Consider the following 7,534-nt stretch of genomic DNA (forward strand, 5'->3'; position numbering starts at 1 on the left):
AATCTTTAAATAAATTTATCAATCACTATGAGATAAATAACAGACATAGTTATGTTGCTAGTGAGATGGAAACACAACAGTAATCTTTGACCTCATTAAGCCAAGGTGACATGAAATGACAAAGTAACCTTAGAAATTTTTTATCAGTCCAAAAAATGTGTAGTCTGTAATGTAACAAATACCTCTTGTTGCATTTAGATAAATAACACACGAGAAGTAGAATAGGATATACATAACATTAGATAACAAACCACTTGGTTACACACTGTAACACCCTTATAAACACCAACTTTATTTGGTTGGTTAACATGACCTAGATCACTACTACAAAGAATAATAATATTCTTAGTCTAAATCCTGATGGTATTAGGCATAATAAAATTTATCCTGTATCATCTTACGTACCTAAAAGAAAAAAAGGCTTCGGGCTAAAATGTTGATATACATTGAGTCTGCTCACTTCAGCAATACAATTGATGAGAACTTTGCTCTTAAGATCCTGGTGGAAAACCAGCACCATGAGTTTAAAGAACCTGCCAAGGTCGCCATCTAGGAGCTCAACTAAGTCCAGATATTGATCATCGATGTGGTTTCTCCAATCAAGAGGAGAGAATGATTTAGGAAATAATATTAGAGTCATTATTCCCTGCCCTTGAGCATAGAAAATGTGACCCAGCTGGAGCTGGGCCCACAAGCACTCACAAGGACACATCAACTGGGCCCTGAGGTATAAAGACAATAAAAAACAAAAAATCTTGGGAAATATCTTTTAGGGAAACATTCACAGAAGCCAGAACACAAAAGACTTTCCACTCTTATCTTTTTCTACTAGCATTTAGTGAATAGAAATATATTGGACCAATGAAGACCCTCCTGACTATCGTTACTGAAACCTGTACCAAGGATCGTTAAGAAAGACAATTCAAAATATAAGATCACAGGTTCCAGCCAATTTGTAAAAAGGTGAAGCCTTCAATGGTTTTGCTCATTTTATACCCTGTAATATTCTTAAGACATAAAAAGACACGACTCTAACAACATGCTTGTCTGCTTCCCACTTTTGCCTTTTTAAAAATATGAACCAGTAAAAAGACTTAAATGGCTATTCAAGAGACAAAACAAAGACTGGTAAATAAGTATCATAAAAACAAGTACTATAAAAGTATTAAGATCTGTTTTTGCTCTAGCCCTTTTACTAATTTCTATTTTAACCTTTGCTTGTGTTGTTCCTCTCTCTAGATAAGCTTATGTGTCTTGGTGTATGCCTTAATGAGTTGGTGCCTTCTTGCCCAAAGGGTAGAGTCATTTCAAGTGATTCAAAAGTTCCAAATCCAAATGATGGTTGCTCAAAAATTTCAACCCATCCCCCTATCAAGAAGGGAGACAGCAGCCTAATAAAGGGCCACCAAAAAAAAATTTTTTTATAGATGGGGTTGGGCTGGGTATAGATACAAGAGAAATATAATGGTTTAACTCAGACAACACAAGAGTTCCACTTCTCTAACCTTTAGACCTCTACGCCCCCATCCAGCAAAAAACAGCTAGAGAGACACGGCGCCGTTTCCCAAGATTGAGAAACCTACAACAAAAAGGGGGGATTGAAACAAGCTTCTCAGCCATATTGAAAACCCCAATCAACACCCCTTTCCCCCTCTCTTTGCCTTGCTAACCACAAGCTTGTTATGAGCAACATTTTTCAGGAAGACTCAGCAGGTAGTGGCTCCTTCCATTGAACTAGCCTGAGTTACACCTTGAAGCATGAACAAACTGAAGAAATCACATCCTTCCACTGACCCCCCGGAACCCCGAAATATGGGCATGGGAGGGCTAAGGGCAGAAAGTTCCTGGTACCAAACCCAACCCCAGATGCCACTGGAAACAAAAAGCTCCCCAGCCCCCGTAGTCAGGGAGCACATGGCCTTATGGTCACTAAACCCCACCCGTTCCTTGTGTGCACAGACAATAAACTTGCCGCTTTCTGTTTCCCTTGCAATCAGTGTCTGTCTTATTTCAATCAGCTAATAAGACAGGACAAGAACCCGAGTGGCGTTCAGTTACAGTACTTTGAAATGTCCAGTTCACTTAGGCTGTAACAAGCGGTCCTTCTACTTTTGGAGGAGCACCTGGTCACCAGGCTGGACTGCCCGATGTAACTGGAAAAGAATTTTGGTTAGAGAAAGCAAATATTTAGACATCATTTCATTAGGGGTCTGGGTGGAGGATTTTTGGGAAAAGCTGGTTGAGACAATATGGTCTCCTATAAAGTACCTCAAAAGGACTAGTTTTAAGTTTTCCCCGGGGTGCAATACGGACTTGAAGGAGGGCCACGAACAGAACATCTGTCCAGAGCAGCCTGGTTTCTTGACACAGCCTATTAAGGTGATGTCTTATGGTCTGATTCATTTTTTCAACCTTTCTGCTAGATTGAGATCTCCATGTTGTGTGGAGTTTGCACTTTATTTCTAAAGCAGTTGAAACCTGTTGTGCCTTTCTCTAGCTGTATCAGTAAGGCAGAGAAAAGCCTCTACCCATTCTGAAAAAGAATCTACACACACCAGTAAATATTTCATTTGATGTTTAGTTTTGAACACTTTACAAAAGTTAAATATTATTTCTCTCAAAAGCTGGGTTTGATATAATGCTATCACTATATCCTTATTGTCCCCATATTACAGTCACTGTGTGAGGGACAAATGCCATAGTTATCATGTCCCAAAGTAAATTTGTTAGCCTCTTTAATGATAACGTTGTCTGTGGCAACTCCTCAGAGGCAGGCCGGCCAGCCTTTTGAGACAGTGTCCAGATTTCTAGAGAAATAGGGACAGAGTATCTCCATGGTCCCAACAACTGGATTAATACACCAACAGTTACTCCTCTTCTTTCATCTATATAATTCAAAGGGTGTTTGATAATCTGGCAGCCCCAAACCTGGGGTTTTCATCAACGGAAACTTTAAATCACAAAAAGCTTGTTGACATTCAGGAGTCCATTTGAAAGGATCTCTCTCTGAGATAGAGAGGTTAGCTTGTAAATTTCTTAAAGACACTGGGTCCAAAAAGTTTAAGACAGTCACAGTATTTGTAAGAGTCTTTCTCAGACTTGTTCCCTACGAGGAGGTCCACATATTGCAGGACCATTCCTCGTTTGAAGGGAGGTAATTGCCCTAGAGCTTGGGCCAGCACTGTTCCAAAAATAATGGGGAGTTCTTAAACCCTTGAGGTAGCACATTCCAACAGAGCTGTTTCTTTCCTTTGCCCCCTTCCCTTTCGAAAGCAAAAATCAGCTGGCTCTCAGCAGCCAGCGGGGTACAAAAGAAAGTGTGTTTTAAATCCAAAACAGTACTGGAAGGTGGAAGGGCTGATAGTACGGCATATGGGTTTGGGACTACCGCGTGTAAGGTCTTTACAACTTTGTTAACAGCCTACAAATCTTGAACAAAATGGCAATCACGGTGGATACCTTCTTCACCGGGAGGACAGGAGTGTTGAATGGGGATCGGCACTCCCGCAACATTCACCACTCTAGGTGTCCAGTGATCAGTCCCTGCAGCCGCAGGAAAGCCTCAACTTGTTTAATCCAAGGAGGCATGATGTTGGGTAACAGCTCCACAGTAACAGGGAGGACAGTCCAAGCTCGTCTTGGCCGGCTGCAGGCCCAAACCCAAGGGCCACGGCATCAACCACTCTTTGAACTTGGTCTCCTTATTTTCCTCCTGATGATCCTAGAGCAGCGGCCAATAGATTGGCCTGTTTCGTCATGTCCTAGTATTTTTCTTTCTTTTTTTCAGCCTGTTTTACCCGATCTCTGTTGGTAAAGACCTTAAATGCGTTCAGTCATGGCATGAGGGTCTGACCAATACTCTGTAAGGTTTTACTTCCAATTGTACTAACTGGATGCCAGGAGCGGATTACAGACCCACATTATCTGAGGTGGCCCTTCTGCAGCGGGGACTGGCACCTCCTGGAATAGGTAAAGCCCTCTTGGGGAAACTGGGCTGAATTGTACCCCACTTCTAGTATGGGGTAGACAGACCATATCTGTCCCACCTCCCCCACCCCCTCCCTTTCAACGCCTTCCCACCCTCATCTTCTGATACCACCTAGGAGAGGTCACAAATGAGGTTTTTCAAGGTGGGGGGATGAGAAGAACATCCTCCAGTTCTTTGTCTCTTAACTTGTCATCATAATTCAACTGCACAAGAGGGGCTAAAACAAAGGCTTTATCCTTTTTTCATGCCATAAAGTCATAAAACGTTTCACATACAGCTTTTCATCTCATTTGTTAGTTCAAGTACAGAACAGATCAAGCTTCATACCGCAAAAAAAAAAAAAAAAAAAAAACCCATTGCCGTCAAGCTTCATAATAGTACCAAAATCTCTAGAATCATTTACAGGCCACACTTGATTATGCAAAATTTTAAGACATCTCTTAGTTAGAGAATCCCATCCTAAATGAGTGCAGTTCCTAGTGGAATCTCGGCTGGAACCTTACCTCCTGGGTACCCACTTGCAGCTGGGAACCTCGTAGATCTCTCTTCCAACCTCATGGGACCTAGTTCCCTATTCTTGGAGGGAATCTATGAGAACCAACGCCCCTACGTCTTTTAGAGGGTTTACCACCTGAAGCCCAGTTACCTACATTGGCCAAAAAAACTTTTCTCCTTTTGTCTAGAGCTGGCTGCCATGGAGTCCTCCCCCATTGCCAGACCTCTGGACCACCACAGGTTGAGAGACTTCCACAATTGGAGGAGGGGTGCACCTTCCCTCTTACAGGGCACATCCCAGGGGCTCGGTCCTTAGGGAGATGGAACCAGGGCCTGAGTAATTCGAGTCCCACATTGGGCACCAAAAATTTGTTACCTGATTAGTGTCCGTGCCCTAGAGTAGTTGAGCCAATGAAACATACTCCAAGTCAGAAAGAGTGAGAAAGTTTATTAAGGGGATGGATGTGCATAGTAGTTAAGTGCTCCAGCTGCAAACCAAAGGGCTAGCAGTTCGAATCTACCAGGTGCTCCTTGGAAACTCTATGGAGCAGTTCTATTCTGTCCTATAGGGTTGTTATGAGCCGGAATCGACTTGACGGCAACGGGTTTGGTTTTTTTTTCCAGTAAGTCACCGGGGATCCAGCAGCAACACAGGCTGTCTCTATGGAGTCCCAAACAGCAATTTTACCTTACCGCTTATATAGAATTTTACATGGGTTACAAGTGTCTTTGTAGTCCTCGGATGACCTGGCTGGAGGAGTTATTCATTACAAGATAGTGACAAAAACCTCTTAATCAGACTAAAAAGATGCATGCCAGACATCTCTTCATCAGGCTAAAGATATATGTATCAGACAGCTGGGCTCTGATTTTCCTGTGGGGGATTGTAAATCACAGGTGGTCAGATAGAACAAAACAAAGTTATTTGCATCAGATTAAAACAAAGAACAAAGTCATTAAGATTAGATCAAAACAAAGTCATTAACAGAGATATGTGAAGGAGGAGGCAGGCAAAGGAAGAACTTATAGGTTCATCATGGCGTTAGTTATGTCAAGCTCTCAGTCACCCATTTTGAAAAAGGAAAAAACATACTAGGGAATATTAGGGTCACAATTGTTTGGTTAAGACTGGCATTTAGTAACTCTTTTGGTGAACTACAGTTTACGTCTGGATTTGGGCGTTTGAAACATTAAAGAGGTAATTCTATTTTCAAAGAGCTTTGAGCCACTGTAAGCTGAAAAACTGCGGACACGGGTCGACCAGTAAAAGCCATTAGGGTGGTTGCCAGTGCTCATCACAAGTGCTAAAGTCTCCTGTGACAGGAAAAGGTGGTCTCAACACAGGCTAGAGCACTAGGCTGCCTGGCACCTACAAGAAAATTCTCATGCAACGAAGGTACACATTGGTCTAAGTGAAACACTGTCCAAACCCCATGACTTTCCTCGTTAGGTTTCTTTTTGTGGCTCAGAGAAAACCTGGAAAATAGTGCTCTATTTTGCCAAATTCTCAGGGTGGTGGCAGCTCCTGACCTGTGTTATGAAATTTAAAGAAGTGGTAGTTCTGTACCTTTTTTATGATATAGCTTCTCAATGAAGAATCACAAAATTAAAATCACCAGTAGCTATTGTAAGGTACTTTCCAGTTGGAAGAACTAGTATATTTAAGGTCCAAAATAAGAGACTAGGTCTCTAGCCAGGAATAAGTACATGGGCTAGATCACTACTGCAAGGGATAGTAATATTCTTAGTATGCATCCTAATAGCATTAGGCAAAAGAAGACCTTGGGCTAAAATGTTGATGCACGTAGAGTCTGCTTCACTCCCAGCAATGTGATTGTTGATAACATCCTCACTCTTACTTAAGAACCTGGTGAAGTACCAGATGGTATCCGGTGGAAAATCAGCACCATGAGTTTAAAGAATCTGTCATGGTCACCATCTAGGAGCTCGAATAAGTCCAGGTATTGATCAGCAATGTGTTATCTCCAACCTCTAATCAAAAGGAGGGAAGGAATTAGGAAATAATAATGGAGTCATTATTCCCTGTCCTTGAGCATAGAGAATGTGACCCAGCTGGAGCTTGGCTAGCAAGAACTCACAAGGACACATCAACTTGGCCCTGAGGTATAAAGATGATAGCTAAAATAATTTTGGAAAATATATTTCAGGGAACTTTTCACATAAGCCAATCTAACAGAACACGAAAGACCTTTCACTCTTATCTTTTTCTATTAGCATTTACTGAATGGAACATTTGTTGGACCAATGAAGAGCCTCCTGATTGTCATTACTGAAACTTATTGAAAACTGTACTGAAGATTGTTGAGAGGGACAATTCAAAATGTAGGATCACAGTTTCTAGCCAGTCTGTGAAAAGGTAAAGCTTTCAATGGTTTTGCTCATTTTGTAGTGTTAATATTTACTGATGACTCTGTAATGTTCTTTGGACTCAGGCAGCCATGGCTGTGGCAGCATGCTTGTCCTTTTCCCATTCTTGTTTATTCTGTAGCATTCCTTGAACTTGGGCAGACATGGCTTTGGCAGCATGCTTGTCCATTTTTCCGTTTTTGCTTATTCTGTAACGTTCCTTGGACTTGGGCAGACATGGCTTTTGCAGTATGCTTGTCTGTTTTCCCATCCTTGTTTATTCTGTAACATTCTTTGGACTCTGGCACGTATGGCTGTGGCAGCATGCTTGTCCATTTTCCTGCTTTTGTCTGTTCTGTAATATATACTTGGACTCAGGCAGACATGGCTGTAGCAGCATGCTTGTCCTCTTCCCACTTTTGCCTTTTTGAATATATGCTGAATAAAACTTTCTTTTTGCTTTACTAAACTTTATGATGTTTTGTCTTTACCCTACAACAAATATCTATTAACTCAATTTAACATCAATAAGTTACCTAAAAGGTCTTAGGAATTATTTTAAGCCCGTATACTATAAAACATAACTGTTGTTGAAAGGAAGTCTGCTTAAATGTTCTGAGTTTTCTTTTACTTTTACTATTTCTCATATTCCAATCTAATTTTAGCCCTTAAAGATTTTATCAA

The sequence above is a fragment of the Loxodonta africana genome, chromosome X (genome assembly GCF_030014295.1).
Source record: "Loxodonta africana isolate mLoxAfr1 chromosome X, mLoxAfr1.hap2, whole genome shotgun sequence".
Lineage (NCBI taxonomy): Eukaryota > Metazoa > Chordata > Mammalia > Proboscidea > Elephantidae > Loxodonta > Loxodonta africana.